This window comes from Ambystoma mexicanum, chromosome 4p, assembly GCF_040938575.1.
Source record: "Ambystoma mexicanum isolate Mex_15411 chromosome 4p, UKY_AmexF1_1, whole genome shotgun sequence".
NCBI lineage: Eukaryota > Metazoa > Chordata > Amphibia > Caudata > Ambystomatidae > Ambystoma > Ambystoma mexicanum.
Window position 1 is genome coordinate 1,127,506,277 of NC_090927.1, and position 26,835 is coordinate 1,127,533,111.

Sequence of the window (26,835 nt, forward strand, 5' to 3'; positions counted from 1 at the left end):
CCTGGATCCTTCAATATGAGCTCCAAAGAGAGCTGTCGCATGTGAGGGCTGCACACATGGGCACCACGCTACCGAAGGGCCAACTGGCATCAACAACGGCGGTAATAGCACAGATCGCCAACCGCAAAGCACCAAGGGAAGACTACAATGAGACGAACAGTTCACCACAGTGGCAACCGAGGATCCCAGGGCCCACTGAGTGTGGATGGTATGGTGGTGCACGTCATGGAAGAAGAAACTGCCCAGCGCAAGGAACCGTGTGTGGGGCACGTGGCCGGAAGGATGAATATGCACTTGTCTGCAGATCCTCAGGGCAGCCTCAACGCCCACAATCCCAACCGCAACAAGCTAAAGCTTTCTCTAAGAAAAAGAAGCAAGCGGACACGCGTCGCGTAGAGGCAGCTAACTTGTTGACAAATTAATCCGGAGATGACGATGGTGACCCAGCGATGGATGTGGGGACTGGAGGAACGAGAAGAAGAAGAAAAGTCTATTTGATCTCAGCACTTCAGCACAGAAGAACGGAGCCGAGGAAAAGACAGAGAAGACACAAATGCCTTATTTCCATACAGGGCCAGGAGACACAAATGATGACAGACACCGAAACATCAGTAAATGTCATGCCGTCAACAATGTTCCGGACACTGCGCCCCCGACCTGACCTCAGGCCAACGGAAACACTGCTGTTCGCTTACGGATGCAAGACGCCACTACCAGTGGAAGGACGTTTCAGAACGACACTAAGCAGGTATGACAGAGTCCTCCAGTCAAAGATATACATTGTCAATGCAGGAATTGAATGCCTGCTTAGTGGATGCAGCAGAAGACCTAGGACTGATCCGGTTCACTGCGACATCACAGACTCAACGGACATCTCCGACCTCCTGGAGAAGTACCCGAGCCTCCTCAACGGCATCGGATTCTTGAAAGGCAAACTCATAAAGCTTCACATCGACCAGACGGGACAGCGTTGGGTGCTGCGCCACATGAGAACCCCGTTTCATATGAGAGACCTGGTCGAAAAGGAATTATGAGAACTCAAAAAAGGCTGGCATCATTGAGCAAGTCACATGACCAATGCCCTGGTTCTCACCTATGGTGGTAAGGAAGAAGCCGAAGCAACCAGGGAAAGTAAGAATTTGTATTGACATGCACCTACCAAATGCAGATATCAAAAGGAAGCGTGACATCACTCCCAAGCTAGATGAGATAATTACGGACCTCACAGGGTTAAATATTTTCTCATAAATCGGCCTGAACGCTGGTTACCACTCGTTAAAACTACAATGCGACTCAAGGCACATAGCCACTTTTTCCACACACCTGGGTCAAATGCGACTTCCTGAAGGAGGAGATAATATTCTTCGGGTACGTTTTCAACAGTGCTGGAGTGTCAGCCGACCCACAAAAGGTTGTGAACATAAAGGAGGTCTCCCCCCGACAACACCTATGGAGATACGCAGTTTCTTGGGGATGGCAACCTATTGCGGGAGGTTCATTCCCAACCTGGCAACAATGTCTGAGCCGCTCAGGGAGCTCACCAGGTCGAACACCAAATGGGACTGGAGCTCTGAGTGCCAGGACGCCTTTGAGTGGATCAAGACTTCCCTGTCAGCCGAAACAACAATGGCATATTATGACCCAACGCTAACAACTGAATTCTACATTGATGCTAGCCCCATCGGCCTCAGGGCTATCCTCGTTCAAATATCACGGACAGGCGAAACAAAGCCCATCACATATGCCTCCCGAGCCCTCACGCCCACTGAACAGCGGTACTCGCACATCGAGAAGGAAGCCATAGCTGTGCTCTGGGTCTGCCGCCATTTCCATGTCTATCGCTATGAACAAAAAAATGCAGGGCCTACACAGATCACAAGGCACTCATCCTGATCTTTGCAGGGTCATCATCACTCCCTCCGGCCAGAATTGGGAAGTGGCTGCTCCACCTTCAACAATATGAGTTTGAGTTGACCTACAAAGCGGACACTGACAATCCGGCGGATTTTCTATCCTGGCACACGAGGGCTGCGACCGTAGGGGAAGTGAGTGAAGCAGAGAGACGGAAGAGCACATATGCCAAATCATTCACATCATGAAGCCCAAGGCAGTCAGCATCAATGACATCGTGGAAGCCACGCACACTGACTCTTGCTGGAACATAGTCAAGAACACCATCATGTCGGGCGAGTGGAAATCTTTCCTCCGCCATGTACATAACCGCACGCCGGAGGCCAGAGACATCCTCACTGGCATGTTCCCAGTATGACAGGAATTGTCCGTCACCAGCGAAGGGTTGATCCTGAGTGGAGCCTGCATTGTGATCCCCAGCAGTCTGCAGGACAGAATCGTGATGCTGGCACAAGAAGGCCACCAGGGAATGGTCAGGTCAAAAGCCACTATTCGGATTCCAAGATGGCCGCCGTGGTGAGGAGTCGCATCTGAGTTGCGCTCCGCCCGGACCGCCACACAAATTAGCACCGATTCAGCAGCATAAGTGGCCAGAAGTGGCAGATCGCCCACGCAGTAACAGAGACCCCCCGCCCCCAGGTGGTTTCGGTGGTCATCAAGAACGGTGGTCGTCTAACCGGGAGCGGGAGAGACATCGCAACCTTCCCCTCCCCCACAGCGGAACTCAGAGGCGGGCACTGGAGGAGCTGAGAGGCCGAAGAGTAAATCAGACAGCGGGGAAGGACCTGGGGACCTCCCCCCTTCGCTACGAAGGACCGGAGCTCCCCTGAATCCAGTGACTGCGAGGAGACCGGAGAAGGATCGTGCCCACATCCTCTCGCCTGCTGTGGGTGAAAGTCGCTGGTGGACGAGGAACCCGGGCGGCGGGAGGAGGGACGCCGGACCGCAAGAGAAGGAGGCGGCGCCCTCCGAGGGCCCACACAGGAGGAAGGCGGCGGGCACGGGCGAGCGGCTCTCCGAACGCCGGCACGCGGGGCGTACCTGTCATGATGCCTGCCCCCGGGAAACCAGACCAGGCCCAGCAGACCCGGAAGCAGGCATCACGCCATTTGGAGCATGCCCAAAAGCCCCAGTTAGGGGCTGTTTGGATGCAGTCCTGGCGCCTTTGGCGCCAGGCTCATAAGGACAAAGTCAGTCCTGGCGCCATAGGCGCCAGGCTCATTAATGATAACTTACCTAAAGCAGACCATGCTGCTTACTCACCTGATGCAGACCATGCTGCATGAAGACCTAAGCCAAATGAGGCTTAGGAGGGACTATTTTTATGCAGGGACTATTTTCTTACCTGGGAGGGGCAGTGGAAGAATACTTACCTGGGACTTCTTCCAAAGCTATTTAAGCCACGCCCGGACAGCCACACGTGCTTCGCGTTATTCTGCAGTAGCAGCGTAACGCTCACCGTGCCTGCAGCAGCTTCCAGTCTTCAGCCACGCCCGTCTACACTCTGGAGCTCCAGAACCCTGCAAGGAAAGCAGAAGGAAAGGTTAGAGCAAGAGTTTTATTCATACTCACCTGAATCCTGCATCTTCCCGACTTGGACCTGGAAGAAAGAATCCATTAGACGCTCTTGCCGCGCCTCCTACAACGCCGCGCTGAACTCACCTGTTGCCATTTTCAGCATTCCTTCACACGCATCTTAAGTTCGCGGCCGCTCTTCATCACCTATGGACATAATAACAATAAGGTGAGCAACAGAGAGTTATCTAAGACAACAAAGGCAAATATTAAGACTTACTTGAGATCACCGGGGATACTCACCTAATCTCGGGTCGGCGGAACCTCTTCCGCATCTCCGCCGCACCCCGGCCCCCATGGAGAAACATTCCGCTACAGACTTACTCGGTTGCGGTAAACGCTTCAATCCACGGATCTTCCTCCGAATGGATGCCTGAAAAGGAAAAGACCACAGATTAGAGCAAGCTTCCCTCTTTATTCCGAAACAGCTTTTATAAACACTTACCTGCGCATCTCTGGTTGCCACGTGAACTCTTTCCAGATCCATAAGGGCAACCTAGGGGAATTGGACAGAGTGAATTCCAGACGTTTTGAACTCTTTATAACTATTACCTCTACAGAGTCAACACCGTCTGCAACTCGCCAACTTCCCATGCCAGTGAGGCAACTGGTCATCTACGCGCCCCTGCACTTGAAGCAGGATGGAAAGTTCATCTTTCCAGATTATCAGGTGAGAATCTAAAGGAGTCCCAAAGTAATTCATGGGGAGAAGGTGGGGTTAAGCTTAAACCTCACAGGTGGTTAATTCCCCCTTTCTGCATTACAGAAAAGTATTCATACGAGCCACACAGACCAAGCTGGGTGGCCCGGTCCACTCCATCATCTCGGCGCTCAGTGTATCACTGGAAGAAGTAACATCAGGCCGGTCCATATCAACGCCCCCGTGGACACCAGGTGAGCGTAACAGTACCGTTCGGATCTCGGAACGGGGCCGCCCTGCGATCTCCACGGCTCCTCAGGCCCCAAATGACTGAAGTGAGTCCGGTCGGGAGGGACCCGGGACCCGGTCCCGCACTAGAGGAGGAGGGAAAACGGAGGGGGACGAAGTGAACCCCCAGGCAAGACCCAGCACACCATAAAGTCGGGGGACACCCCGGGGGGGGGGGATGACCCATATAAGGACTCCCAAAAATTTGAATATAAACAATACAAGTGGATCGAACCCAAAGACACAATTCAACGCTCACCAAAGCAGGCATAAAGCCCATCAAGCGAGGCAGATCCATCATTGGGAGAGGGGTGAACGGGATAAACGAGTGAAGGAGACTGAGAAGGGGTTCTATCCCCCCCAGCCCCCACTGAAAGAAACGACCAGGAGTACCCCAAGCACCATACAAGTGAATCGCACGGGGGACAAGGCGGCTCCCGCAAGATCAGACACTACTACCCCTGACTCATTAGGGGATAGGAAAGAGAACATAGCCCAGAAGGAGCAAAACAGAGGAAGGCCAAACAGGTACCCCAGGACCGAGGGGGGGAACCGATAAACCCAGGAACGCCCCAGAAAACCATTACAATATGTCAAGGGCCAAGGGGAAAGGCAACACCACGCAACAAACGCCAAACGCCACAATCCTCTAGACAAGACGCAAGCATTATACAAATGTGGTCGACTGAAGGGATGACGCAAAACAGAAATCAGTCACACGAGGACCCTCAAAGGGTGGGGAACCCGCTGGCCCACCACCAACAGCCACCCATGAGAGATGACATGCAGACATGTTTCCAGGACCTGCAAGAAAAATGTATGTCCACGGTGCAGGAACAATTCAGCACGATGAAGGACGACATGAAGCAGGCGGTTCAGGACATGAGAATTGACATGGCCAAACTAGAGGAAAGAACGGACGTAATGGAGAGATCAATCCAACAGGTTGAGGAAGAAGCGACACAACTCAGTGAAACTCAGGAACACCTAGTAAGACTTACCCACAACCTGGAAATCCAGTGTGAAGACCTGGAGAACCGTTCCAGACGATCCAACATTCGTATTAAAAATATGGCGGAGACCGTCCTAGATAAAGACCTGAAGCTCGCAGTGATGGAAGTCTTCAGAGATGTCCTGGGTGCTCAGGAGAGGGAGGAAATTGGAATAGACAGAGTCCACAGGTTAGGGCCGAAAAGGTCAGGAGCACCAGGAGAAAGACCAAGGGACGTCCTGGCGGCACTATCATCATACCCACAGAAAGAACAGATATTGAGGCAAGAGAAATGGAGCACATCAGGATGAATGGGCAAGATATACAACTGTATCAGGACCTCGCCCTGGTGACACTACAAAAAAGGAGAGCTATGGCCCCCCTAGTCAAGGCACTAGTAGCAAAACAAATTTGTTACAAGTGGACCTTTCCCTTTGGGCTGTTATTCACCTGGGAAGGAAAGCAAAGAAGAGCTACCTCGTGGGAAGAAGGCCTTAGCATGATGGGTCTGCAGGAAGAGGAGGCGGATTCGGAGGAAGCCAAATCTGGGGGAGAAAAATCGAGAAAGCCGAGAGGCTGGGAAACGTTCAAACAGAGAAGAACAAACCCAGGAAGAGAGAATCGCAGGAAATAATGGACGGAAAGGAGTTGAAAATGAACACTGATACCTGAATAAGGGAAAATACTAACTCTAGGCTCACTAAGAGGGTGAGCGGGGAGATAAGTACAACCACTTATGATCAAGGGATGGCAGTCCGGGTAGGACCCACGGGCTTGGAATCGGACAGGAGAGGACAGAAATGTGGGGTTTAGAATTCCCTACAAACCTGCCCCCCGAGGGTAAAATGGGCAGGGAGCGATGGGCGCAACGCCCTAGCATCATTAGGAACCCTCGCCCAACTCGGGGGCAAATTGTTCGGTTTAATGTTTTTTGTTGGTGGGGACAGTTAATGGGGAAGGGAGGAAGGAAAGGGGGCTCGGAGAAACTACACAGGGCAAACGGGGGGACTAGAAAAATTTGCATGAACACGTAAAAAATGAGGAAGATACGTATTCTAAGCTATAATGTGAGGGGCATAAACAATCCAACGAAAAGGGTGAAGCTGGAGAAGCAGCTTAAAAGGGAGAAGGCAGACATTTGAATGCTCCAAGAAACTCAAATCAGGACGAGGGATAAGCAGAAAACTTGCATTAGGGGGTATAAAATATGGGCGCAGGCTACAACAACAGAGAAAAAGCGGGGGTGCTAATAGCGATAAGGGAAGGGAGAGAGGCCGCCCTGGTGGATACTTTCACAGATAAGGAAGGGAGATATGTACTGGCTAATGTACACATAAATGGTTTTCACATTACCCTAACATCGATTTATGCTCCAAATCAGGGGCAGAATGGCTTCCTTAGAGATGTACTGGGGAAACTGGAAGGCTTTGCGAGGGGGGAGGTTATCAATGGTGGCGACCTCAACATGGCATGGAACCCATCATTAGACAGGAGTGCTGGCAATGCCCTGGGTCAGGGAGCACCATCAAAACGCCTCAAACAGCAGATGGACCACATGGACCACATGGCCCTAAACGATGTGTGGAGGGAACTTTATGGGGAACGAAAGGGGTACACTTACTTCTCGCATGTTCACAATTCCATGTCTAGGATCGACCATGCTCCGATGTGGCCCGACTTAAACTTACCGGGGAAATCGAATGGCCTGTGGAGGTGGAGACTACCCCTGGATATTATCCAAGATCCGACAACAGGGGAAGCCATAAAGGAAATTATTGAAGAATACTTTGCACTAAACGATACCGTGGAGGTCTCAATGGACACAACCTGGGATGCGTTTAAAGCTGTACTGAGAGGGAAGCTTATAGCTATGAAAATTACGAAGGAAAAACAAAGATATATGTGGGCCAAGGAGTTGGAAAAGACCATAGCGGAGCTGCATGAGGAAATCCTGACCCACCCCACTAGGGCCAACAAGAAAGCACTGAAACACACATAGGGCCAATTGGAGCAACTGCGCTCAAAAGGAGCAGAAAAGAACCTAATGTACTTAAGACAGAGATATTATGTAAAAGCTAAAAAAGCAGACAGAGTCCTGGCGAGACAACTCCGCACAAAGCAGAAAGAAATAACGATTAAGGCCATACGAAACTCCAAAGGGGAATTACAGACTAGAACGCAGGATATTGGGGAGGCATTTAGAGAATACTATCAAAAACTATACTCCTCGGATCTCCCAGACGCAGAGGCACAGGACACATATCTGAAAGCCCTCCCCATCCCACGAATCTCAGAATAGGATAGACAAATCCTAGAGAATCCAATCAGGGAAGAGGAAGTTAAAAAAGCAATAGCAGACCTCCCGGTAAATAAATCACCGGGCCCGGATGGATTCTCAGCCCCTTTCTATAAAAAATATGTAGATCAGATATCCCCAACCCTCACTAAACTCCTAAACACATTCAAAGATAATGCCAATGTGACTCCCACAATGAATGAGGCGAAGGTGTTAGTCTTCCATAAACCAGGGAAAGATCCGACACTCCCCGAGGCATAAAGGCCGATCTCCCTGATTAATTTAGACGGGAAAATGTATACAAAGATCCTAGCAGCGAGACTATCCGCTCTTTTCCCCAAGTTAATTAATTTAGATCAATCGGGCTTCATCCCGGGAAGACAAACCCATGATAACCTTAGGAGACTAATCCACTTAGTGGAAAAAACAGGCATAACACATACCCCAGCGCTACTATTATCAGTAGATATCGAGAAGGCGTTTGACCGGGTAGAATGGTCAATGCTATTTAGAGTCCAACCCACATGGGATTTGGGGAACAATATATAGCCATGGTGAGGGAGAACTACAATTCCCCTTCTTGCAGGGTAGCAATCAATGGAGAGGTTATGGATAAGATTCTAATTTCTAGGGGTACGAAACAGGGCTGCCCATTGTCCCCACTTTTGTACGCTATATTCTTGGAACCATTCTTAATAAAAATAAGGGAGACTGCACTCATTAAAGGGATCGAAATGGCAGGAACACAGCATAAAGTAATAGCATACGCAGACGACATGCTGATAGCCATGGAAGACCCGGAGGCAACTTTACAGGTAGTAGTGAAGGAACTAGAAGAATTTGGGAACATATCAGGACTAACATTTTATAGGAAAAAGTCAGAAATACTGATTCTGGCGGGAGACAGGGGGAAGATAGCAAGGGCAGCTAACCTACTGGATCTAAAACTGGGCGGGAAGAGCATAAAATACCTGGGGATTAGAATAACCCAAACGATAGAGCACCTATATGGGGAAAATTATCCGCAACTCCTAGCAAACGTACGCAGAGATCTAGAAAGATGGAAACCACTACATATCTCTTGGTGGGCAGGATACAATCAGTCAAGATGACCACTCTCCCAAAGATATTATATTACTTTCAGGCTCTCCCGGTGGGCATCCCACACACCTTTTTCAAAACGCTCTCCAAGGCTATCTCTGCATTTATATGGAGAGGGAAAACCCTGAGACTAGCAAGGGCCACTCCCACAGCACCAATCAGGGAAGGGGGGATGCCGCTCCCCCACTTTAAGAAGTACTACCAAGCTGCGCAATTAAAGGTCACGAGAGAATGGATGGGGGAAAACCTGCAACCGATATGGGCAAAACAAGACAGGGCGGTGGCAAGAACACCTTTGGTGGAAATACTTTGGAAGCAGAAACAACATAGACACCCTAATCTAGGGATAAGCGAAATTATGAAAACCACACTGGAGGCATGGGACTCCCAAATACGGAAAGGCATAATGACAAGGCCCCTTAACACCCATCTGTCGAAATCCCCGATTCCCACCAGGGATGGAACAAGGGGCATATGAAAATTGGGAAGAGGCGGGAATAACGGAAATTGGGGAAATGTTTGTAGACAATCAAATTAGGTCACTTGACTCATGCCTCTTATCAGCATCACGTTCCAGACAAGATAAATACAAATATGAACAACTTAAACACTGGCTAAGAACACCGGACATTACTAAAACGGCAATAAGGAGCCTCACCCCATTTGAAAGCTATGTCATTTCCAACTCGGGGGGAAAAAATGGGTGTCGACGTTGTACTCATTCATAAATACACAAGATGAGGAAATAAAATGGTCTTACATGATTAGGTGGGGCAGAACATTGGGAGAAGAACCAACGAAAGACCAATGGGAAGACATATGGAAATGAATCCCCAAAATGACCCACTCTGCACAGACCAGAGAAATGTGGACCAAAATAGTGACTCAATGGCACTAAACTCCAGGAAGACTACATGCCATGTTTCCGAAAACATCAAATAAGTGCTGGAGAGGCTGTGAAGAAGTAGGCACGTGGAGGCATATATGGTGGGAGCGTAAAGGGATAAAACCATTCTGGGAGGAAATTAAGGGAGAGATGGGAAAAATGTTTCCGGAAGTGGGGATGTTGGGAGAAGGAGTTTGGCTGTGTGGATTGAGAGACCAAACAGCAAAAAAAATCAAAAAGGCACAGTGGAGAGGATTCATGGGGCTTCTCATTGCAGCATGGTCTACCATCACCCAGAATTGGAAAAACAAAGACACCCCACTAACCTTCACATGGCTACAAAAAGTGTGGGCCCAAATAACTATGGAAAAGATCACCCACTCACTTCAAGACACGAGGGACAAATTTGCAATGGAATGGGAAGGGGTTCTGGAATACCTACAGTCGGATTTTATGGAACAGTGGTGCCCCCATAATATTAAATTATCGGACATCTTCAATGCCTGAATAAATCCCCGGTAAAATGGTCATAAATGCCCCAGGGGAGTGAGAGGGGGGGGAGGCTGTTTATTCTGTTGATGTTTTAGTTCTGTAAAACCAATAAACACGTGTTTTTAAAAAAAGCCACTATTCGACACCGGGTGTGGGTTCCTCACATTGACACCAAGGTTGAGCAGATCATTACATCCTGCCTACCTTGCCAAATCACAGGAGCACCTCCAAACCCTGTACCTGTACAGTCGGCGGAGCGTGGGTCATCAAGGTGAAACGCCATCAGCGTCAATTTCTGCACAGTACAGGAAGGAACATATCTGTTGGTGGCCATTGATGACCACTCACGATACCCAGAAGTGGAGATCATATTCTCGGCAGCAGCGGAGACTGTGATACCTGTAATCGAGAAGATGTTTGCTACACATGGCCTGCCAAGACGCATCAAGAGTGACAATGGACCGCCATGCCAGGGGACGCAATTCAAGAAATACCTGGACAATTTGCAAATCAATCATCACCACATGACGCCCCGGTAGCCACGGGCAAATGGCAATGTGGAGAGGTTTATGCGGACCATCAACAAGGCATATCCAGGGCTAAAACCAGCCCCTGCAGAGTAGATCTATACAGATTCCTATGGAACTACCAAGTGATGCCCCACAGCTTCACCGGTTTACCCCCAGTAGACCTCATGTACGGGGCATTGGTAAACTCATCCATACCATACCACTCAGGCAGAGGAGTAGACACTTTTGACAGCGACCGCACTCAACGAAGGAGAGTGGCAGCAAACGAACACATGAGCATCAGGAGACACGCAAGATGGTCGAAACACAAGGTCGGGCGATGACGTATTGGTGCTGCAAAACCCCACAAAGACCAAGCTTGAAACACAGTATGACTGTGCACCCTGGACAGTGACCGGAACGGAAGGGACGATGGTGACAGCAGCATGAGGGCACCAGTCAATCACCAGGAATGCTTTGTGGTTCAAGAGGGTGCCCCGACAAATATGGACTGATGGAGACAGACAGTCCCAGGTGGAGGCAGAGCTGCCACCAGATGTTTTGAGCCACCGGAACGAGGGAGAAGCGACCCCAAGTCGAGAGCCTGAGAAGCCACCTGAAGGATCTGACGAGGTGTATCCAGAAGATGATGGTGAGCCAGAAGGTTGACCTAGCGTTGCGAAAGCTCCCCAGTCAAGGCCCGGCTAGTATGACCTTAGGGCAGCCCCGAAGGCTCCGGAGAGGCTAAGAGATTATGAGTCGTACTGTGACAAGGTGGAGAGTGCGAAACTGCTGGACTAGATTGCACAGCAAAGTTAGTGATGTTTGTTTGATGTGGTTATGTCTTTGCATGTTATTGTGTTTTGTTGGAAAAAAGGAGGAATGTTACATCTGCCTCATGTCCCGCATGCGCGGGGACGTGTGGCGCACACTGAATAAAGGGCCCGCCCTGACGGAAGACAGGCAGTTCTGGGCACGGACCAGAGCAAGCATGTTGTGTCCTTCATTCTGCTCCTCTGCCAGGACTGATGCAGGCACTCATCATCTCTCCCGCCACCGGCTGCACCGGCAGAGAGGGATCCAACAGCTTGATCGATTATACCATGGACAAATGAGCTTTGAGTGAGGAAATAGTTGTAAAGAAACTTCTCTTACCAGTCTTTAACCGCACATTCAGCTCACGGGCGCAGTGTTTACAAAAACACTTTTTTGCAGGAAATTTCAGCGACCATGGCAAACTAAACTTTCTCACGCACTTCTGCACTGGGCTCTGCGCAGCGTGCCTGTTAAAGAGGCTGAGACCTCATCTCAGAGCAGGATGTAACAGTGACCTGTGTCCTCCGGCAACAACGGCAAGCCACACGTTCACCCAGCAGTGTTAACCAGGACACTGAGCTGTGCAAGCCCCAAGCGCAGGTTTCCTTACCTGCACCCTGCTCTGTTCTGCCCTGCAGGTGTTTGCCAGCGTGCCCGGTATTTGGGAGAACACAAACAAGGATGTATCTTCTCCCTGAGCCCCAGGATGGGACTTGCAGCATCATGCCCTGTACAGCTAAAAGACGTCTTTCGGGCACAGTTCGACACATTTATACCCCCTGGACCCTCCAATGCTGCTTTTGCCACTCTCCTGATGGTTGTCCTTAATTTATGTATGTCCACTTATGTGTCCCCAGTGGCTGTTCCATTTAATCCCCTCCACAACCTGGTCAGAATGTCCCTCAAACTCTCCCCATTGTAAGATGGTCACTGCTCCCCATCAAATCTGATTTCTTATCAACTGTACATTCTTTTGTGATCAAAAGAGCATTGTTCCTCCTGTATATAAATAAATAAAATAAATAAATACATCTTTGAACTGCTCGCGCAGTGCCAAGAAGTTGTGTTTGCTGCTGTCGAATCGCCATGAACAGCGAAAGGTTATTGATTCCTAAATGCCCTGTTGTCGGGGGGAAATTCTCCCGGGGTCGGCTGGGCCGTCCGCGGACCTCCGGGCAGGGAGGCCCCAACTCCTCCCGCGTATCCCAAAAATGAGTATGAGACACACGCAAGAAGCAAGGTGGTTCTGCTGTTTATTGAACAACGGCAGGGATGGGTCTAGGATCGTACGCGTCCGTCCTGACTCTCGAAATTCGTGGGGCTCGCAGGCCCCTTTTGCTTCAGTATGACACGCTACTTCCGTCACCTGCGAAAGTTAGCAAAAACCTATCGCCACTCTGGATTGGTTCCTCGAGTGGTAGGGTTAGTATAGCATACGTATAGAGAGCGTTGTTAATGGTTAAGGGTCAGTCAGGTGGTATACTCGGGTTGTCCCTTCTAATAGATACATAAAAATTGTTACACGAAGACCCCTGATGATTGGCTAATGTTAATGGCGTCAGTGATGAGTGCCCCATGTTCTGATTGGTCCACTCGCGAGCCCCCCAGCCTGGGACCATCGTTGTTCCCAGCTCGCGGTGTACCTGTCATTTGCAACAATATGTAACTATGTGTTTATGCAGACAATGCGTGGATTTGCTCATATGCTTGAGAGCAGACTATTCCCACCGCTGTAGGTGTCCATTGGGTCATTTCATTGTTGCAGCCTGTGTCTCAAACGTGAGACCCAGGCGACTTCTCCCTCCTGGGTCTGGCACCCTGTCAGGTTTGGCTTTGTCACGTGAGGAGAGACCGTGGTTGAGGCAGAATTCTGCACATTTAATGTTGTATTTTCCACTGTGTGTCTGGCTTAGTTTGGAGGTGTGACCTTGGCTTCGGCTTGTGGCATGCGAGTTGCAACATTGCCCCCTTGGCTGTCAGTTCTCGCTGGGCTCATTCTGCAGGGTCAGCAATTGTACTCTTGTTCGTTCAATGTTCGTGGAGGCTCTTGCTTGCGGCCTACTTGGGCCTGGTGCATATGTGGGGGTGTTTAATGCACGGCACTTTAAGTTACGGTATCATATTGCTTCATATCCAGTATCATGTCTTGGTTGCATTTTTCATCATAATGGATGGGTTAGGAGAAGCGTCAGCAAGCATTTTAGATGAGTGCTTTGTGCGTCTTGCGTTTCTGCATTTTGAAAAACCTATGTGAAAAATAATAAAGATGCGCGTCAGTGGGTGTGTCCGTCACCTACGTCATAGCACTGAATATGTTCTTCGTGTGGATTGGTGTGGGAGTGTCCAGTGTGCATGGTTGCACGGGTGTTCTGACCGTTGGCTAGGTCGTCATGGCATCTCTAACAATGTGTTTATTTACTGTTGAATGGTTCAGTCAAGTTCATCCATGCCGCAGGTGTCGGCTTGAGCAGGGCAGGCTGGTGGGCAGGCTGGTGGGCACATCCGTAGGTTCCTGTACCAGGGTATTTGGTCGTCTGGTAGATAGGCAAATTCATCTCGTGGCGGGTGTCTGGGCAGCGATCCTCTAGGCCAGGGGCGCGAGGGGATTGGGGGGAGTCTTTTGTCCCATTCTCCCACTTCAGTCCCCCCTCTGGTTGACTTGTCGACCACAAACATATCTTTTTCCTTATCTCCTCTTACTCTCCATATTTTAGTTACTCCTCCCAGGTGTCCATAGTGGTTGACATGGTCTTCAAATGACCAATACATATACACACAGCTTCCTCCAGGTGTGCAGTATACCTTTTTCCCGATGTAGCTCCTCGGGTTTCTTGGGTTTTCGAGCTTCACGATGGCGGGCCCAGGTGGTTGGTGATGATCTGTTTGCGCAGTTTTTCTCTTTCTTTTATTATTGTGTCTGTGTGCTGGCCATCATCAGTCGGCATCAAGGGGTGCATACCAACCATTTCGATCATTTCATCTGTAGTGGGTGCTTTCCAGGCTTTCTAAAACCTTATTATGATCAGTGCAGCTCCAGCCAGTATTATACATCCAACTATAATCTTCAGTCCGTCCGACAGCCATGATGGCATCCATGACCATAACATTGAAAACCAGCTGTCACCCTTCTTCACTCCTTTACTTTCTTCCATCATTTTGGAGTGCATCTGGGCCAGTTGTGATACTGCTTCGGTGAGTGTACCATTGTCAGCATCGTTAGCGGGAATAAATGTGCAGCATGATTGTCCTATCTTTGCGCAAACTCCTCCTTCCATTGCTGTAAGGAGATCTAATACGTATCTGTTCTGTAGTGCTACCATCCTCACTGCTCGCAGTTCCTCTTTTATTGCGTTGAATCCATTTACTGCAGAATTAATTGTCATCATCAGCTCCCATCGGGTTATCTGGAGCCATTTTGCATTTGCGTAAGCTTGTAGTCCCGGATGTATTATTGACGAGAAAAACATTGCTGCTCTGCTGAATAGTCTGTGTTCTGGTGGGATTGAAGTGAGTGCTGTTTCCGACCTTCCCCATAGGTAATTTCCTGTCAGAGGTTCTCCTTGTCTTTTTTTTCTATTCAGGACATTATTGTTGTTGTTGATTTCGTTGTCTGACCCCCTCTGAGATTGTACAGACCTCTTCTTCCTCTTGTTTCCTTCATCCATTTTAGGGAAGTTCGCCATGTTCACATGTTTCTGGGGCACCACTAGTGATGGTACATTAATGTGTACCATTGTGCATATACCGTTCCGCAGAGGAGGCAGTGTGTGGTATGCCTTGTTTCCGCAGGCCCAGTAGTGGTCCATTAATACTGCTGTTCCTGCTCCCCCCTCAGGTAACTCTATCACGCTGGCACAGATGGTGTTGTATCCCACGTCCACTTCTCCTCTGTGTTGGTAGCATAGCTTAGGTGCAGACAGCGGCAGTATGCTCATTGGGTCTTCATCCTTCTCCATCCACGTCAGCATGGGTACGTACTTGCCCCAAATCGTCCAACATCTGTTATTGTGTTCATCAATAGTTGTAATATTTTCTCTTGTTACCATGTTGCTGCCAATCACTCCTATGTCCCATTTGTTGTCCATGTACACCTTCCCTGTTATTGTTACTAGTGGTCTTTCCCAACATCCTTGTGTACCAGGAACTTCAGTGGCGTACCAGTCACATGGTAGGTATTGTAGTGTTACTTTCTTCGTTTCTCCCTTTTCAGGACCACTTGTCATGTATCTGAATGCTTCAGCATGCAAACTGCTCTTGTGGTAACTCAAATAAGTCTTGAGGAAGTTGTTTTCGTATGGATATGTGTCTCGCGTTTTCCACACCAGTCTCACCACCGTCCCTTGAAATCGCCCTCTCGTTTGGAATAGTGCCAGGTATATTATACATCGTGCTGTCTTTTCATCTATTTCTGTGGCAACGAATGTTCGAGAAGCGCTCATGGCGTATGGGATCAATGAGCAGACGTAGCAGCTGTCTTCTGTTGTCTGCTTACCTATTTGGGTCATGTGTTGGTACCACATGTTGTTCGAGACGTGTGCTGAATCCGTTATGTAATTATCAATGCCTTTATTATCTGAGTATGTGCTGCGTTTAACTCTATTTCCCTTATGTGGAGGTTTGCTAGTACCACCTGACGTAACACCTGTTGCAGCCGTGGGTGGGGGTACATTAGGTTTGGGTGCAGACAAAATATTGATAGCATAACTTTTCTGCCATACAGAGGCAGCCAAAAAACCAGTGATCATCATAACCCCTATCATCTTTATTACAAAAGCTAGTCTCACCGGCATTTGCTCTTACGTTGCTGCAGTCCGGCAGCTTATTCTTGCGACGTTAAAGTTGCCCGCCTGAAAATTCTCAATACGCTTGTTATTATTGTTAGTTGTCGTTATCAAGCCCTCCTTATTAGGTAGTCGTTCAGTGCCCAGGCGAAGAGCTGTTCCCACGCCAATCTAAGCGATCTGTCTCTTAGAGCAGGTAAGTGTTGGTGAAGATGGGGCATGGATTGTTCTATGGCCAAGATAAATGCGGTGTAGTAAACACGTATCCTCCTTCTTTTTAGGTACTTTGGCCTTTTGAGTGATATACAAATTGGTGTGATAGGGCTTCAGGGTAATTATCGTCTGAGGGTAGCATCTACTCCTGGGCAATGTACGCTGTTAGTTATCTTATTTTCTTAGCAATACAATAATACACGGTGCCTGCATGTGCGAGAAAGGAAAAGAAAACATACAAGTGTTTACATGTGTATATGTGCAAAACAATGTCCTTCAATTGGGTGGTGGCTGTAGTGGGTAGGGGGTTTGTGGGCAGAGGGTTTGGGGCTCAACTGGCGGAAGTCTCTTTACTCTTTGATCGTGTGACCATGGGGTGGGCGGTATGGGAATTACCAGTTTCTATTTCAGTACTTGTCTCTGGGTATTCTGGGGGGTGGCAGGGTATGGAGACACTAATGTTGTCAGCTGTGGTAGACGTCTCTTTCTCTGTAGGTGACGCTGTCGCTATTCTTCCAATGGCCCTGTCGGTGACGCCAGGGCGGGTCTGGAGTTTGCAGATCTTCACGTCGTGTAGGTGATTCCAAGCACGCTTATCCTGCAACTTTACTGCTCTCGTAGATACCTCCTCTACCAGGTGGGGACCAGTGAAGCGTAGGCTGTTCCACTTTCTATTGGAATTGCGGAGTAGCACGTGGTCACCTTTAGCAATTTTGCACAGTTTTTCCTTTTCCAATTCTTTGTCCGCGTCTTCTTGTCGATAACTCTTAGACCCGCCCCGCATGCGCTTGAGCTGTTGAGACACAAACACTACACTAGTAATCAAAGAAGACACATATTGGTACATTTCATCACCAAGAACAGTTGCAGTGTTTTCATAGTCTGTGAATGCTCTTGATGTTGGCGTTAGAGGAAGGCGCATTTGACGTCCGGTCACCACCTCGTGAGGAGTGAGGTGGTGGTCGGAGCCTGGTCTATTCCTCAGCTCAAATAGAGCTAGCGGAAGGCAATACAACCAACTCTTCTTTGGTGTTTGCTGTATCTTTGCAATTGCCTCCTTCAGTAGGCCATTCAGGCGTTTGCATATACCGTTGGCCTGCGGGTGATATGCACATGCAAATGTATGCTTGATGTTCAGTAAGGATGTGATGTGCTGGAACATTTCATTAGCGAAATGCGAGCCGTTATCCGACCGCAGTACCTCGCACACTCCCCACCTGGGGAAAACCTCCCTCACTAGAAATTTAGCTGCTCTGAATGCATCTGGATGTGAGCAGGGTCCTGCCTCAATCCACCTGGAGAATGGGCATACCACTACAATCATATACCTATTTCCTTGACATACGTTGATCATATCAACGTAATCAATATGGATGTGCATGAAGGGTCCCTCTGGCCAGGATATAGTACCTTTTATCACTTGCAGCGTGTGACCGGCCGTAAACTGTTGACATGTGAGACAATTGCTGATAAAATTTGTCACATGGGAATTTAACTCGGGGCAGAACCAATCTTCCCTAATTCGTGCTGCAATAACTTCCTTGCCTGTATGAGATGGGTGGTGGAGTTGGCTCAGGGCGGTGTTCAATAGTGCCAATGGCATTACCATCTTTCCAGTGTTACCCTGACGCCATAGTGCGTCAGTTGGCGACATTGTACATCCTCTTTTTACCCATATTTCTTTTTCTGACATTGGTGCAGCCGCTTGTAACTCCATTATCTGTGTGGCTGGGAGATGAGTGTACCCTTCTCTCATCAACATCTCTTTAGCTAGCCCCCTCCCTCTCCCTCTCTCTGACTCTGGGGGGTTCCATATCTCACCAAAATAAGCAGCCTACTTTGCATGTGCGTCTGCTGCTGCATTTCCTTTTGAGATATGATCTTCTCCATTAGTGTGTGCAATACATTTGACCAAAGCTAGTTCTTGGGGATCATTTATTACTTCAATTAACTCAGCTAATAAGAGAGCATGTTGCACTAGGGTGCCGTCAGCTCTCCTGAACCCTCTTCTCCTCCATTTTGTCAATCCTGAGTGGACGGTAAACGTGACATATGCGCTATCAGAATATATAGTTACTCTTTTGTCAAAGCTTTCCTTCAACGCCAAGATCAGCGCAACCAATTCTGCTGCTTGAGCAGAGTAATGTTGTGGTAATTGTGCACATTTCACTGCCACACACAGCGATTCCTCTGTCATTTTTACAACTGCTGCCCCAGTTCTCCTTATCCCATCACTCTGGTCTATTGTTGATGATCCATCAATGAACAAGAGCTCGCCTCCATTTAGCGCATCCTCTTCAACTTTTCTAGTACATGAGTACATTTCAGTAGTCTGCGTACAATCATGTGCATAGTCGCCTTCCTCAATAACTTCCACTATAAACCTTGCAGGATTAACTGTGCTGCATCTAACAATGTATAATTCTGGTCTAGATAAGATGATCTCATAACCTGACGCCCTCTGCGTGGTTAGTGTGGACTTAGGCTTGTTCAATATTGCAAATAGTGCATGTTCCACAAATAGTGTGGTTGGGCACCCCATTGTAATAGATGATGATTTCTCTACCGCGAAGGCAGCTGCGGCGAGACCTTGTTCGCAAGGGAAATGACCTAACATAACAGGATCTAAGTGACCGCTGTAAAACGCTACTGGTTTGTATCCCATGCTTGTTTTTTGAGCCAACACTGCTTTCATTACTGCTGAGTCGCAATGTGAAAATATAAAAAATTGTCGTTCATAATCTGGGGTGGCCAGTACCGGAGCAGTTGATATTGCGTCTTTCAGTTCATCAAAGGCCTCTTTCATTTCCATTGTCCACCCCAATTTTTTCTCCCCTTTGTTAGCTTCTCTCAATGCTTCAAGTAGGGGTCCTATGTATGAGCTGTAATCAAATACCCATGCTCTACAGTAGTTGCACAATCCCAGGAACTGCTGCAGCTCCCTCACTGTTTGTGGCAATGGCGTTTTTGATATAGCCTGTGCTCTTTGTGGTGCAATCTTTCTTCCGTGTTGGGATATCAGCTGACCAATGTATAATACCTGTTCCTGACAGTACTGTAACTTTTCTTTGTCTACCTTGTAACCCTTTTCGGCCAATATTGTCAGCATCTTCAATGAGTCCTCCCTGCATCTTTTTTCGCTTGTGCTGCAGATTATTATGTCATCAACATATTGCAACACTGTGCTTTCCAATTCAATGTTTCACAAGTCCATCTGTATTACTCTGTTGAAAATTGAGGGTGACTCGCAGTACCCTTGTGGCAATCTGGTGCGCTTCCATTTTGTGTTTCTGTACGTGAAGCTTGTCAGATCTTGTGAATCTGGATGCAGGGGTATTGAGAAAAAGGCATTTTTGAGGTCAATCACTGTAAATCGTGATGCCTCCGCTGGAATTCCACACAATATTGTGGCTGGGTTTGCTGCTATGGGGTATTCTGCTTCCACTATGTTGTTCAAGGGCCTGAGGTCCTGGATGAAACGCCAAGACCCTCCTTTAGCTTTGTGCACTGGATATACGGCTGTGTTACATGGTGATTCTGATGGTACCAATATGCCATTATTTATAAGGGCTGTTATTGTTTCATATATGCCCTCATCTGCCTCTTTTGATAGTGGGTATTGTTTCACTCTAGGGAGTATTGCACCTTTTTTCAATTGTATTCTTACTCCCCCGATACTTTTTATACACCCCACGTCATAGGGACTAGTATCCACAATGATGTTGGAACTTTTGCCATATCCTCCTCAAAAAAGGGAACTGGGGTGGATGTGGGTGCTTCAAGTGCCATTGCAATTTTCTGTGCCACTTGTTTGTATGTCACTCTTAGCCATATATCTACACTCATCATAAATACCATTTCACCCTCTTCCTTTTCTTCTGAAAAGAGCTCCTCGTCTGACACCTGGGTGAGCCTGCATCCCTCAGCTAGGGCTATGACTGCCCTCCATGCTCTTCCTTCCCTGTCTTGGGCATGTACTGCGATGTAATCAGCAGTCGCTATAATGCTCTCCATGCTCACTGAAATCACCTTTCCTTCTGGTTCTTTGGCTGGTGTTTCTGGTCTAAACAAATAGGCTGTCGGCCTCCTCCAGATCTTTCCTTCTATTCCTGGCATCCATGCGAATGCCATGTCTGTTCCGTACTGGAACAGTTCGCCATCTACTGGCTCAGCCCTAATCACTGTCTGTCCACAGTATGCTTGCATAATTTGCCGTGCAGTGAGCATGTTTATTCCAGGAGTGGAACAAATTATGCTGTCCTCCGTGAAGGAGATTGTCATATTCAACCTGCTCATTATGTCTCTCCCGAGTATGTTTACTGGTGAGTCCCTTGAATATAAAAGCGGGACGGACATGTCATAATCCCCTATCGATAAGGGGATGTTATCAGTAAAGGGAACCAACCCCCTAGCCCCAGAGAATCCTTGGGTGTTCATGGCCTCACCTGACATCTTAAATTTACCTTCCCTTATGCAAGATCGGGTTGCCCCGGTGTGAACAAGAAATGATAATTTTTTGTCACCTATCGTTACCTCTATGCATGGTTCCTCCGTACTATTAGGTGTTACCGACAGGATGGGACACACCAAGGCCGTCTGTGGGCTGTCCTATTGTGGGTATAATGATTGACCACTTCCTGTGTAAGGGTTGTGTCCCAGGACCGTCACCCTTCCCAGTTGTGTTTGCTGTAGCTGTGAATTGGTAGAGGTTACTTTATGGTCTTGAATTTGAGTGGGTTGCTGTACTTGCTGCACTTGAGGTTGTTGTGTCATAGCTACCTGTTGTTGTGGTGGTGAATATGTCTGTGGCTGTTGTTGTGTTACTAGTTGTTGCTGCACATTTCCCGGCTGCATTGCCTGCTGTTGTTGGTGGCCCTGCTGTTCCCTTGTAGGCCCTTGTTGTCCCTGTTTTCCCCATGCTGGTGTGCCGGGTCTCATTCTACATGTGCGTGACATGTGTCCCAATAATCCACAAATCCAACATACCGGTGGTTCCCTGGTCTGCCATGGGAAACTCCCTGTGGGGTAGAAACTTCTGAATCCTCCCCCTTGCTGTTGTGTGTATCCCCTTCCCCTCATCATTCCTCCCCTTCCCCTGTTATAATTATAATATCCAGCTCCTGGTGTTGAGTATCCTCCTCCGATGTTAGTCGTGTATGGTGGGGTGTATGGTGGGGGTGGTGACAGCTGTTGTGCTACAATCTGTGGTGATTGTATTTGGGAGGGATCTTGTGCAGCCACTACTTGCGTGGGGTTTTGTGTCATTGTTGTAGGTGTAGTTATTAGTGCACCTTCCATCGTGTATTTAGTACGTTTTTTCTGCACCAATTTAGCCTCTTCCGCTTTTCTATCCTCTTCCTTTTGTTTCATCTTTTCTTGCCATGTCCTACAATGATGTACTATCGTCAGTTGTATTTCTGGCCATGCTTTTGCTTCCATCCCCACTACTTTCTTCAATTGTTTCTGCACTGCTTCTGGGAGCCCTTGTATTAGTATATGATAGAATATTGATTTTGTTTTGTCCCATTGCTCTCTAGTTTCCATACGCCACTTCTCTTGAATTTCCTGGATATAATCAACAGGATCTTTGTTCTCACGCATCTTGCGAGAAGTAATCGCTCCTATGTCTGATGTGTCTGGGCATTGTACCCTTAATGCTTGCCATAATGCATGTCTGCAGTTTGCGAATGGCGCCCCGTCGTGTGATGTGTTTGTTATTGTGACCCCGGGGAAGCCTGCTCTCTTCCAGATGTCATCTGCTGCATCCCCCAATATTGATATTAGGAGGCCCTTTACATCTCCTACTGCCAGTTTCTGTCCTGCTGTGTGTTTTTCCATTTCATATATCCATTTTCCCGCACCTCCACTTAATGATGGGAGCCTGCACTTTATATTTTCCTTGTCTGCATGCTTCCAAGGGACGTATTGTGGTCTAACCCCTCCCCTCTCCAAAAGTGGCATTAGGTTGTGTCCTGTCTGACCCGCTGGGTTCCCCAGAGTCGAGTCCGTATACCCCTCCTCTACTTCCGTGTCGTCTACATCATCTGTTGTGTCCATATTTCCCCTGCTTGTAACTGTTTCTCCTCCATCTTTTTCCCCTTCTTTTATCATTTCCTTTATTTAAGGCGGGCGTGTATATTCGTTCTTCCTGCCTGTGTCCAGGGAGATCTCTAAGCCTGCCTGCGTAGGCTGTGTGTTCGTGAGGGGCTGGTGCGGGTGTAGGTGGGCATGTTGCACGGGATGGGTGTGGGGTGGTGGAGCATGTTGGACGGAATGATGAGGGTGTAGCTGCACTTGTGTGCCTTCCCGCCATTCCTTGCTCTTCCCCTTCACTTCCCCCCAGTTCTTCCTTTCTTCTGCAGGCCCATGGTGATTCCCTGTTTGTCCGGGTGATGTACAATTTATCTAAGCTTTCCCTTTCCCTATTTCTTCCTTCCTTCTCCATTCCTTCTTCTTCCTCACTACAAAAGTCATCCAGGAGCGACAACCCCCAGTCTGTCTTTTTCCCCCTAATCGTTACTGTTTTTAAATCTATTAAATCCGTTCCTCACAGTTCTTCCTTACCAATTGCTCCCCTTTGTGCTGATGTTGTTGCTACTTCTGTGTCTCTGCGTACATATCTCCTTACTTCACTCTCCCCTCTCCTATCTTCTCTTTCCCCTTCTTTTTTCTCCGCTATCTCTCTACCTATTTCCTCTCTTTTCTTTATTAATTCCTCCATTACTTCACTACTCATCTTTTCCAATATCCTTTCCTCTTCTCTCTTCCTTTCCCATCTCTCTCTTTCCCGCTCTAATATGCTTTCTATCATCCTCCCTTCTTCGTATTTCTTGGTCGTTTCTGATAGTATTTTCTTCTTCCATATTTCCATTTCTTTTTCTTTCTCTTTTTCCTCTCTTTTCTTGTCGCGCTGTGCTGCTCGGGATACCCTTTCTGCTACTGCCTTTACCCTTTCAGCTTCTCTCTTTCGCTCCTCAGTTCGTTCCCTCATTTTTTCCAACTCATTCTTACTTTCTTTCCTTTCCCGTGCTCTCTCTCTTTCCTCCCTCTCAAGCTGCTTGATCAGGGCATTTTGCTCATTCCTTAATTCTGCTAATTGTTCCTCCAAAATCTCTTCCTTTTCTCGTGACAGCTCTTCCTCCTTTCTTTTCCCCCTTCCCCTTTCATCTCGCTCTTTCTCTCATTATCCTCGTCCATTTTCCTTACTACCTCCTTCTCTTCTCCTGTTAATGAACCTCGTAATTTTAATAATACCTGCGCAGCTACCCACTCATCATGTCCTATTGCTGCGATTTGTTCTTTGCTAGTCCTCCCCTCCCCTGCGGGCATCTTCGTATAAGGTGACCCCGCCGTACTTGTCTGCTCCCCTCCCGTGTGGCCACCTGTAGCTGTATATGGTGGTGGGCTGTATGCCGGGTTCGAGTACCCCTCAGCCGCCCTTAATTGTTCTCTCACTATTTCTCGTAGTTCCGTTAAAGGATATAACCCCCCTTCCTCGTTTTTCACTACCTTCGCTAGGGGCATGTCATGGCTCTGTTCCTTTTTTATTTCTTTTTCGTTTAGGTTGCTACTTTTTCCTTCTCCCTCTTGTCCGTTCCCCGTGCACTGTGTGCCTTCACTCTCTTTTTCCCCATTCTCTTCTTCCTCCTTAATCTTCTTCTCTTCCTTTGTTTCCCCCACAGTGAACATTCCGTTTGGTCCTGGTGGGGACCCCTGGAACATTCTCCATAAGTTAAACACCTCCACATGGTGTGTCAATTTCTTCCCCTTGTATGTGTTATGCAGATGGGTTAATAGTGAGTGTTGGGTATATGGGTCGAAACTGCCATTAGGCGGCCATGGTGTCGTCATTTTGTTGTCCGTCCCCTGTGTCCATTCTAGGCTTTATTTAATCAGTTTCTCCCTATGGGGTGACAGTGTTTTACATATGTGCTGTAGCGGGGTAGTGAGGGTGTTCCCCCACCCTCCCGAACCTGTCCCGTATGACATAGTAGAACTGGTTTGTTATCCTCCCTCTGTATGGTAGCGGTTATCTTGCTAGTAATGAACGCTATACAATTTCAGATCTTTTACCTGGCCCCGTAATTTTGGGGACTTGCGATTGTCCGGTAAAAGAAAATAGTAAAATATAGCATTTCCATTTACATATTCTTTCTCTCTTTTCTTCTTTCACCTAACACTGTTACGGCCTCCTATGGCCGAGGCGCACGTAGCCCCCTGCGGCTGCGTGCCCTATGTGACGTTCTTATGCAGCCGTCCCACTTTATTTCACCCCTCCTCCTTCTTCACTTGTCGTGGCCGGCGTTCTCCGTGCGCGGCCACGTCCCTCTCTTCACCTTGCCCCAATCTAATCGTTACTGTTTATCTCCGTCTCCACTCCCTTACCATTATTCTCTTCCCCACCACTCTCCAAAAAATGCCTTGTGTTCGAGATATCCTATGAAAGCCCTACTGGTGACGTCACCGACCTCTTCCAAAACTACCGGTAAGTTCTTTACATGTTTTTAAAAGTTTGAAATAAGTTTGCAATCTACCCCCGTTAACCCCACAGCTGTCCTCTTGTCACGCCTGGAACAAGGTAATCAACAATATAATCAGACTGCACACACTGCGTCGCCTCGCGTGTGATACGCCCCTCGACAGGAGGGCTTAACCAGCCAATTATCTTCCGTATTAGGCAACCAGCCAGCTACCGCCTACAGGGAAACATCATCTATCTATCGAGTTTTCTGCTTGATCAATAGGGATCCTCATCTACTCATTGATCAATAATCACCAATTCGTAGGAAACCGCACACACACACACCCTTACAGGTGGTCGCGACCTAGGCCAATCAGTGTCTACGAGCCGCCGCAGGTGATGTTTTCGTGCTCCGCCCCCTCCTTCTTCGTAACGTAGCGGACTGCTCTCGTACTTGTCCAGCTACCATTCACTTCACCGCCAACACTAATTTATCAAACCTTCACTGCGCACCTGTGTAACACCTCCCACCTCCCGTATTCTATTCCTCCCCCCTCCCTCACAATTTCACATTGCTTGTTGGGCGTGGCATACTCACCAAGTTCTCTTGATGCGGGGCCGCTCGACTGCGTGCACCCCTCCAAGCGGCTCGCCACCTCCCCTCGTCTGGACCACGTCTGGACACTCGCCAACCGCGGGCGGGATACTTCTCAACCGGCTCCCGAAGGCCAATATCCGGATTGCGCTGTCCGGTCTTCTCGCAGTTCCGCGATGGTCCTGTAGTCCTCAAAAGGGGACAGCGGAAGAGGGGGCCGCGCCGCCAGGCCTCCTCGCAACGAGAGCACTCGGAAAAATAAAATAAAAAGCAGATCTTAAACAGATCTCAGTGGTGCCTCCAACTTGTCAGGGGGAAATTCTCCCGGGGTCGGCTGGGCCGTCCGCGGACCTCCGGGCAGGGAGGCCCCAACTCCTCCCGCGTATCCCAAAAATGAGTATGAGACACACGCAAGAAGCAAGGTGGTTCTGCTATTTATTGAACAATGGCAGGGATGGGTCTAGGATCGTACGCGTCCGTCCTGACTCTCGAAATTCGTGGGGCTCGCAGGCCCCTTTTGCTTCAGTATGATGCGCTACTTGCGTCACCTGGGAAAGTTAGCAAAAACCTATTGCCACTCTTGATTGGTTCCTCGAGTGGTAGGGTTAGTATAGCATACGTATAGAGAGCGTTGTTAGTGGTTAAGGGTCAGTCAGGTGGTATACTTGGGTTGTCCCTTCTATTAGATACATAAAAATTGTTACACGAAGACCCCTGATGATTGGCTAATGTTAATGGCGTCAGTGATGAGTGCCCCATGTTCTGATTGGTCCACTCGCGAGCCCCCCAGTCTGGGACCATTGTTGTTCCCAGCTCGCGGTGTACCTGTCATTTGCAACAATATGTAACTATGTGTTTATGCAGACAATGCGTGGATTTGCTCATATGCTTGAGAGCAGACTATTCCCACCACTGTAGGTGTCCATTGGGTCATTTCATTGTTGCAGCCTGTGTCTCAAACGTAAGACCCAGGCGACTTCTCCCTCCTGAGTCTGGCACCCTGTCAGGTTCGGCTTGGTCACGTGAGGAGAGACCGCGGTTGAGGCAGAATTCTGCACATTTAATGTTGTATTTTCCACTGTGTGTCTGGCTTAGTTTGCAGGTGTGACCTTGGCTTCGGCTTGTGGCATGCGAGTTGCAACATTGCCCCCTTGGCTGTCAGTTCTCGCTGGGCTCATTCTGCAGGGTCAGCAATTGTACTCTTGTTCGTTCAATGTTCGCGGAGGCTCTTGCTTGCGGCCTACTTGGGCCTGGTGCATATGTGGGGGTGTTTAATGCAC